This window comes from Carya illinoinensis, chromosome 15, assembly GCF_018687715.1.
Source record: "Carya illinoinensis cultivar Pawnee chromosome 15, C.illinoinensisPawnee_v1, whole genome shotgun sequence".
In the NCBI taxonomy this organism is placed as follows: domain Eukaryota; kingdom Viridiplantae; phylum Streptophyta; class Magnoliopsida; order Fagales; family Juglandaceae; genus Carya; species Carya illinoinensis.
In genome coordinates, this window is record NC_056766.1 from 43,778,490 (window position 1) to 43,786,960 (window position 8,471).

The 8,471-nt window shown below is 36.7% G+C and overlaps 1 long non-coding RNA gene across 1 annotated transcript; it reads right to left on the bottom strand.

The window, feature by feature from the left end:
* Positions 1-6,148: 6,148 nt before the first annotated feature.
* LOC122295974 lies at positions 6,149-7,641 on the bottom strand. The gene is made up of 2 exons (XR_006238343.1): positions 7,371-7,641; positions 6,149-6,601 (listed from the first exon to the last, which is right to left on the bottom strand). It is a non-coding gene; the product is annotated as an uncharacterized LOC122295974 (long non-coding RNA).
* Positions 7,642-8,471: the final 830 nt, after the last annotated feature.

Here is an 8,471-nt window from a genome sequence, read left to right on the forward strand (position 1 = left end):
TGCATATCACACTGAATCTTCCATTATGTAAAAGCCCCGTTGCTCGGCGGGTAAATCACGTTGCACAGCATAAGCACGTGACCAAATATCCCCCAGGAACTTGGGCTCAATCTCGTGCAGCAAGTGGCACAACGCCCAAATGGATCGAAGGCATCATCGCTGTCCATTGTTACTTGCTCCGCTTTGATGTGGAAGCCTCGGTCTTGCTCTCGTAGCACATGCGGCGTGCAATTGACGTGTTCATCACCTCCTCGAGATAGTTGCATAAGTCTTTCTTATACGAGTTGGGAGAGCAATTACATGAAGTTATTTTGTAATAAAATAATGGGAATAAAACATGAATAGTTTCTTCAAATATAGAGATGAAAATAAATACACTATAGCTCTAAGTTGAAGCTTGATGGTTTACCGAATCCAATGCAAGCGTTCGAGCTCCAACCTAGTAAAATTATGAAAAATCTTCCATTTTGAAGAGACCAATGTCATTGCTCTATCTGCGCAATTCTTTTGCCAAAATTCAACCCCGAAGTGACTCAAAAAAAGCAAAACGCATTTTCAGAAGGTGACTTGAGAGAAGGAATTTCATATGAGAGCCTAGTGCGCTAAATATAACTGATCTCCTCGGCCAATGGCCGAGATGTAAGGTTCCTGACCGTGATGAAAGACTCCAACCTATCATCCCCTCTCGCCAACCTATCGATATGTTAAGCTGCTCGTCTTTGTTACTAGTCACCCACGATGTCGTTTAGGTTGGTCGCATAAGTTGGTCGTTTAGACTTGTTGCCCTTAGGTCTCCTACCGAGCGGTAAAATCTTCTCTCGCATTTTGGGCGAGATAAGTTTATTTCATCAAATCTCCTCGACTTTTTTATCCCATCATACAAATTAGTTCATTTTACTTGCTGAAATTTATATCTCAAAGTCTATATTTATCCTTCGTAGTAATCCCTCAAGCTTTCACGTACCAAAATTATTGTCATATCGCTAATTTAACTCTTTTTAATTTTTTTACTTGAATAATCAGGACAATTATCACACTGATCGGGAGTTATGGGACAATGAGTTAGTGGATATTTTTATTGTGATGATGCATGGCGATGTTATTGGTGGGAAAGTACAGGCGAGAAAGTTCGGCCTTAGATATCACGTGTTGTATGCTCAACACCTTATTACATTGGGTTCAAAGTTATTTAATGACAACCAGGTGAAGGAGAAAATCAAAAGACATTGCATGTTCACCGATTTGATGGGACAAACGGGTATGGGATGTGACCCTTACACGAAAACTGTGATAAGCAGTAACGAGCATTGGGCAAATGCCATCAGGGTTAGCTAATTTAACCAACGCATGTTTGCTTCATTTTTTACAACTTCTTAACCAATACATGGCCCAGAGGGCGCGCCATTTGATTTACCATAAGCATAAAAACCAATATTGGTTGTTGTGTTGCCTTCACGCATCCAGACTGTATGGCAATGGGTATTAATTTAACAATTGCACCCTATCTTAGATTTAAGTAATTCGTTTGGAGTCGTGATTGTGGAATTTAGTATTCTCACACTAGCATTTCTGTGCATGGTTCAGTCAGTTATCAATCAAATAATTTATTGATATTCATGCGTGGAGAATGCTGGAATTTCCAAGGAACCCAATATGGGTTAACTATACAAACTTCATACTTTTCTCAGCATATAGGAAAGAGTTCAATACCAGAATGCTTCTAGTTGCTTTGCCAATTTTCTATCCAAGCTTAAATAGATCAAAGCTCTGTGTACTAACAATGACAAGATATATTGCCATATCCAACCCATGCCATTAAACATTTTTTATGCCGTTATTCCATAGCTTTGTCCAATGCCCGTAACTGCGTATAACATTTTTTTTCTAAGGATCACATCACATATCTGTTTGTCCCACCAAATCGGTGAACATGCGCCGTCTCTTTTTCAGTCGCTTGACTGTCTCCTTAACTTGTCCCCCGTTAAATAGTTTTCAACCCAAAGTATTAAGATGTTAAGCATACAACACATGATATTTACACCTGAACTTTCCCACCCGTACTTTCCCAATAATAACGTCCACATGTATCGTCTCAATAAAAATATCTGCTAATTCATTTTGACATAACTCCCAATCAATGTGATGATTGTCCGAATCATCCATGTAAAAAAGCCTAAAAGTAGTTAAATCAACGAAATTACAATGATTTTTGTATCTGAAATCATGAAAGATTAACGTGAACGTTAAATATAGACTTTGAGATATGAATTTTAGCAAGTAAGATGAACTAATGCATATATTGAGATAAAAAAAAACATTGAGGAGATTTGGACAAATACACTCATCTCGCCCAAAAGGCGAGAGAAGACTTACCCATGGTAGGCGGGGAGACCCAAGAGCAACTAGTCTAAACGACCAACCTCAATGACGTCGTAGACGACAACTAGCAAAGGCGGGCAGCTTTACCGCTCGGTAGGTGGGCGTAAGGGGTTTGTCATCCCGATTGACCAATGGAATATTGTGGTTACGTAACTCTTTTTCCTTCTAGTGAATGATCTATATTAGCTTCTCTTTGTAGGTCACGTTGGACTAAAAATGTATACTATTTGGATCCACCACCACTGGTGTGTGATTCTCATAACTCTTCTTCAACGAGGACATGTGGAATACATTGTGGATTCCATGGAACTTAGTTGGCAACTCCAAATGGCACACAACTGTTTCCACTTTCACTACTTTCAAAACGACCCTCCAACCCAAATGACAGCAATACATAATTTCACTGAATATGAGAAGAATGTCACACGATAAACGTCCAGTCGATGAGTAGTCAAGTAAAGTTGCCGACGACACTATGGAGGAGAACATTGAGAGGCCTCTAGGCAAAAAAGCATAGAAAGAATACTTGAGGAAGCGGAAGTCCTAGGAGTCGTGATGCTGAGTTCAACATAGCGTTAGCTGGGATGACCGAGGATAAATGGTTGTTCATGGCAGAGAGGAGAGAGCATGGGTGATGAAGGCAGATCACGATAGAGGTGCATAATTGAAACTTGATAATAAAAAGTTCGAGGCGGAGATGATGAGCAAGAATGTTGCTGGCATGAATGATATGCAACAAGTCTACTTTCTTAATATTCAGAGGAAATTTTATGAGGACTCTTTGAATATTTTCAAAGGTACATCCGACAAATCTCCATCCACACTTCATGGAGGTGTGTAACTATTGGAAACACTTTCAGATTTCTAGCTTGTAATGGCTGGTTTTGGCTGGGCAGCCACTGAGATCTAAATTTTATGGGCTAGATTGTGACTTGATTTGACTTGGGTTGAGGTGCACTTTTGTGTAAATAGTTGATCTGATTTGTTAAGTTGGAAATTTTTTTGATTTCAGATTTTTGTGGGTTGAGGTGCATATTTCCATATTTGTGGGCTGATGTGCATTTTTGTGTAACTACCTGATCAGATTTGTTAAGTTGGAAATTGTTTTGATATTAAATTTTTGTGGGTTGAGGTGCATTTTTCTAGATTGAGTTGAGATTTTGTTGTGTGGTTTTGTGATGGCTCAAGGTCTGATTTTAGATTTGGGGTTAGATTGCTTGTTAGTTAGATTACTTGTTAGTTCTTTAATGTGATTTTTCCTCATGGTATTTTAGTGTGATTTTTCTTTAGTGTGATTGCTTGTGACGGCTTTATTTGAGATGGCTCATGGTATTTTAGGAAATATAATGATGCCCGAACACCTAATCTGGATGATGATGTTAAGGTAGGAAACACACACACAGGTTGATGTTATTAGATGGATTTTGAGTAAGGCAGCTTGTGTACTTGGGTCGATGTGAAGGTAGGAAACACATGGTTTAAGTATTAATCAGAGTTAATGCCACCATATGTATTTTAGATTAGAAAAAAGTCTATTTGCACTCAGCAATGGAACCCCCGCGTGCACGTCTCTCCATGTGTACAAATGAAACGGTGTGTTTCGTGTACACCAGTTCTCCCTCCCTTCCCTTTGTCAGAGAGAGAGAGCAAACAGGCCAATAATCTACTTCTCACAGCTTCGAATCTCCATTCTCTCCAAGACATAATGACCTATCAAAACTTGAAGTAATTATTCAAATGCATCATATTGAACTGCTAAATCTTCTCCAAGAACTCAGCCTTATTATTCATCTACATCTCCTTGTTACAAAACCCAAGATTGATTTTTCACATAATAACTGCTTCTCTCACCGAAGCTTTCGTTAATTCTCTCTATATTTGTCTAAAAATTTTCTCTTTTCTCTTCGGGGAGATCGTGGATCGCCTTCTCTACGACCACAAGTGAGTATTTTATATTGCAAATTCTCATCCTATCTTCAAAGTTCAACATGATCGGTAATAAAATAACAGTAAAATATTTTTTTCTCTTTTATTTTTTCTCCTTGAAATTTCTGTAAAGGGTTCAATATTTTATGTTTGGTTATCTGGAAATCGGGGAAAGATGATGAAAGTGAAGGAATTTTTTAAGTGATGATAAATTTTCTTCTGGGTGTACATGAGTTGGGATAAAAATCGGATAAGAAATTTTCTTGGGCACAAATTCGACTGGGTTTCTTGAGAGATTGTAGATGTTTTTCTTCTTTTCTTCTTGGGTGCAGATTCCACTGGGTTTCTTGAGAGACTGATATTATTTTTTTATTTTTTATATATCGGCCACATCAGCCGATTACGCCAAAGGTACCCACCCAACCCCGAGTACCTGTAGCAGTTTTGTTTAGATTAATGCCACCACGGTTGGTATTATTAGATGGATTTCAAATTAATGCCACCACGATTATTAATCATGATTAATTAGGTTGAGGAAAAAAATTAGTTGGGAAACAATAATTTAATTATCAAATTAAATTATTAATTAACATAAGGTTAGTGTAATTGCAAAATATGAAAAAAATAATTTAAAAATATTATATTATTATTTTGACTAATCCATTAGCTAATCCAATGTGTGGTTATGGCTAGGGAGGTTTTGGATATATGGAAAACATGTAATTTTCATCAAATTTTGGATATGGCTATCATGAAGCCAATGCCAAGTTAGTGTAAGTATTTAGAATTATACAATGCAAAATTTATTTTTCATTCTCGGAATAAATAGTAACCTCAATAGTAGCACCAAGTGCAGAGTTTTTAAAATCACAATGCGAAATGTCTAAATTAGGTTAAAGAAATTTTATTTAGGCATCTGGCAAAATTTTAACCACTTGATGATAGTATTGGACACTTTTAAATATAAATTCAATTATAATTATAGCATCATGAGCACAAAGAGGTACCATGAGTTGGATTGTAAAGGAATTAAGTTGTGAGATCAAGCCACCTAAGTAAAACTCTATTTGATTCGATTTCTAGCATTGTGTTTAATCACATGCTTCGAATGTCAGGTATGTATTATTGCTGCCTAACTTATATAATCGATGAGGGAAAGATATTGTCCCTCTTTACTTGCTGTGTGAAGCTTCCATTTTCTAGATCCCAATTAGATGGCATGATACTTTTACTGGACATATATTAAAGGAATTTGAAGGGAGATAATCAAAAGGTTTGATTTTTGTGAACTGCAATTTTGCAAAGAATTCATACTTGCCATCTAATATACATAGCAATGTAGAATATGTCCACGGAAGTGGTAGAAATTTAATGTCTAAGATCCAAAGTAAAAGTATTCAAGTCTTGAACATAAGCTGCATATGCATAATTTCCTTCAAAAAGGGGTTCTGTGATTCTCCTTAAATCCATCCGAACATTTTTAATACTCCGTAACTCTACATTAATAATAATTAAAAAAAGAAAAAGAAAAAGAAAGAAGATTGGGTCGGAATAGCCTCACTGAATTCATTTTTCGGAAATGCGGAATGGAAGTCCCAATCAGAAGTGGGTTTGTTCGGGTCAGGTCGGATCGGCCAGGGCTATAATCACACTAATCTCACCTAAAACTCGACACTCAAATGTAATCTCACCGTTAAAACCCATTAAAACCCACCAAACTCATCAAAATTTTGGCTGTACTGAGAGAAAACTTAGCTTGTACTGGTCAGCCCTTTCGATCAAGACTAAAAACTCCTAAAAAAAAAAAAGTTCAATCCAAGAAATTATGGCAATGTAACAAACATAACTATGGAAAACTAGTTTCATAAAAAGTAGCCAAAATTATCTAACTTTGCACCATTGTTCGAGATTTTGGGCTTATCACTATGATGATAAGCCTAAATTAACCACTAAATTATCAAAGTTCAAAGGGCGGATATGCCTGGTCACTCCCACGACAACACCAATTGTGCTCTGCGATCTGGGGCCATCAACAAGAAGAATTCCTAAACAATAGGAACAAGCAGTTGTTCCACTGCACGACTATATTGCTCAGGTGGTAGAGGAGGGGTAACCGCCTCCAACAACTGGATACACAGCCCAGCGCTGCCAAATCTAGCATCCGATCCACTACTTGTTGAGCCTTTAATTTACTCCGCTTCCTAATGAATTCCCTATACATAATACTATCCAAGTTTCTCCTTGCTGCAACACTGTCTACAATTGCTTCCAGGGCCTTGATGAGTTCTGGTGAGATCTGCATGGTGGGCTAGGATAGTGTGCTTAAGTTCATTCTGCTTAAGGGCCTTGATGAGACCTGCATGGTGGGCTAGTACAAAAACAATACCAGCTTCTCCTAAGCTAACAAGCAGAACTTAAATTGTCAAGAGTTTTCTCATTCCAATGAAAAATCTAGGTGCTTATTAGACAACTCATTTGTGCTTATTAAGTCACAAAAGATCGATGATCGATCATGTCGCATCGATCAAATGGTGCGAACCTAAAAACAGGCCCTTCCAACAGCTTAATCCCTTTTCTTCATACCAAAAAAATAGACTTGGCTTCTCATCTATCTCTGTCTGCGCAGACCTGCATGACACCAATACCACAACCTACAGGCCCTTCCAACCAAAACCCACACCCCCCCCCCCCCCCCCCCCCCCACCAAAACCTTCTCAATATAATAAAAATGCTTGAACCACCCTCTGACAAAAACCAGCTAGCATTACCCTATTCATTAACTTAGTGAGAAACAAGTTCATGCAAATACATCTTAACAAAGCTTCTAGCAGACCACTCATCTTCTAAAATTCTAAAACTATTTTCTGTATTAAGTAGAGAACAGTTATGTAATTCCCAAGCAGAGTTCACTCAAATGCGCTTTCTGCTTATCTTTGCACAAATAATGTTTCAAATGCACACATAAAGTTCAATCCAGATGCTAAAAATAATAAACCCGAAATATCAAACTCAAAAATGGACTTCGGTCAAAGATTCACACAAATGGGAAAATCTCTTGTGCTTACCCGGAAGGAGCGCATCCTTGGAACCGTGATTGCCGATCTGTTGAGTGGTCCAACTTCACGATGGCGGTTCGGTGCTTGCAGGGAGTCGAGGTGGTGCCTATTCTGGCTTTGGGCATGGTCCAACTTCAAGATGGCGGTTCTACAATATAGCTGTTCGACCTCCCTCGGACCAGCCCACGAGCAGTAATGCAGATGGCAGAGGAGGCAGAACACACAGGGCCCGGGTTCACAGTTGCGAAAATAAGGTACAAGATTCGCTCATGGAGCACGGATTCTCTGAGAGGCTGAGTGAAAGCTGACAGCCGTGTCACAGTGAAACGTCTTGTCTTTAAACAGTAATTATATACATGTGAAAGAGATCCGTTGGAATGAATCAACAGCATTCGCGTCCGAAACCTACACCTTCGTAAACATTGGAGTAAGAAAATTTTCTTTCTATTCAAAAAAATATTAAATTAAATTAAAAGTTAAATAAAATATATTTTTTTAATATTATTTTTATTGAAAATTTTAAAAAATTAAATTCTATATTTTATTTTAGTTAAAAATTTAAAAAACTTTAATCATTAGATTAAATGAAATTAGATATATTGAAAAATATTATGAAAATAAATTAGGCCTTAACTTTTAAGTAAAAAGCAATCCACATCCTATTCCATATTTTAAAAATATTTTATTTTATTTTATTTGAAAATTTAAAAAATTGTGAAAACAAACTAAACCTTAACTTTTAAAGAATAAATTTGGAATAGTTACTATTGAATCTGAAATTTCAAGTTTCATATAATTATATATCTACATATAAATTTTGATAATAATAAATGAATTCAAATATAAAGTAATCTCAAGTTCAAATTGTCTACACAGTGAAGCCAAGCACATTAACGAACCAAGCATCAGCAAAAAATGGAACAAACTCACAAATAAAGCTCTTAAAGTAATTTTGTATATCTATTAAAAAATTTAAATTTAGGACTAAGACTAAAAATTAATATTTTCTCATAAAACATTAAATTGCATTTTCCTATGTGCATGTTATTTTTTGAAAATTAAATTTGAATTTTTTAAAAATTATTAATTGCCATCTTTCACATATACATA